The sequence below is a fragment of the Brassica oleracea genome, unplaced genomic scaffold (genome assembly GCF_000695525.1).
Source record: "Brassica oleracea var. oleracea cultivar TO1000 unplaced genomic scaffold, BOL UnpScaffold03932, whole genome shotgun sequence".
NCBI classification, from domain to species: domain Eukaryota; kingdom Viridiplantae; phylum Streptophyta; class Magnoliopsida; order Brassicales; family Brassicaceae; genus Brassica; species Brassica oleracea.
Window position 1 is genome coordinate 1 of NW_013620457.1, and position 1,067 is coordinate 1,067.

The 1,067-nt window shown below is 37.5% G+C and overlaps 1 long non-coding RNA gene across 1 annotated transcript; it reads left to right on the forward strand.

Moving 5' to 3' along the window:
• The first annotated feature begins 6 nt into the window (after positions 1–6).
• On the forward strand, positions 7–921 carry LOC106321924. Its single transcript, XR_001266173.1, has 4 exons — positions 7–165; positions 253–326; positions 423–509; positions 595–921. It is a non-coding gene; the product is annotated as an uncharacterized LOC106321924 (long non-coding RNA).
• The last annotated feature ends 146 nt before the right edge of the window (positions 922–1,067 follow it).

Genomic DNA, 1,067 nt, shown 5'->3' on the forward strand with positions numbered 1-1,067 from the left:
GAAGCTTCCTCTTAATCAAAAGTAGGTTTGTATTGTATCAGTTTTTTGATATGCTTTGATTTGCTTCCGTAGGTGAACTGTGTCTCTATCATGGATCATCTAACTACATGGAGAAAGAGGTTCAGTTTACAGGAATATTAAGTGATAAAGCTCAAGAAAATCCAGGTTGTCTCTAAAATTTTTGTTCATGTGACCATATCAGTAATTTTGAGAATCATTAATCCTCATTGCCATGTGCTTGATTTTTTGTAGACTTTTTCAATTGGAATAGAGTTAAGCTTTGTTACTGTGATGGTGCTTCTTTCAGTGGAGATGGTCAGAATGAGGTTAGAATCATTACACTATTGAGTTAATAGAGGCTTTGTTTTTAGTTCTGTACATTTGAGCATCTTCTTAGCTTTTGTTTAAAACTTTTTTTACAGGCTGCACAGCTTCAGTTTAGAGGAGAGCGTATCTAGAGAGCAGCCATAGATGATTTAAAGGCCAATGGAATGAGATACGCCGACCAGGTTTGACACTTAATCTTCTTTTAGTCTACACTTCATGATCAAAGACTTAAGAGTAGTTTCTTATGAACTGTTAATGTTGTGTCAGGCACTTCTCTCTGGATGCTCAGGTGGTGGTTTAGCAGCTATCCTACGTTACGATGAGTTCAGGAACTTGTTCCCTGGTTCCACCAAAGTCAAGTGCTTAAGTGACGCAGGCTTGTTCTTGGACAAGTTTTATTTCTCATCTAAACATAAAGTCAAACACTTGGGAGCTTTCAAGTTTGATTTTCAGAGTATAGTAGAGTTTCAGAGTGTGAAAAACAACCTGCCTCGTCTGTGCACAAACCATCTTCTCTCTCGGCAGACAAATAAACCTTTTTTTATATAAACGTCTGAAACCAGAACCATCGAAATTCAAACACTTGGGAGCTTTCAAGTTTGATTTCACATCTAAACATAAAGTCAAACACTTTTCAAACCCAAAAAAAAAACATCCGTCAAAATCTGGATCCCCCTTAAATGGAAATATCTGCTTTCAGGACATGGACTCTCCTCCTTCTGACTTCGGGTTCGAAGGTT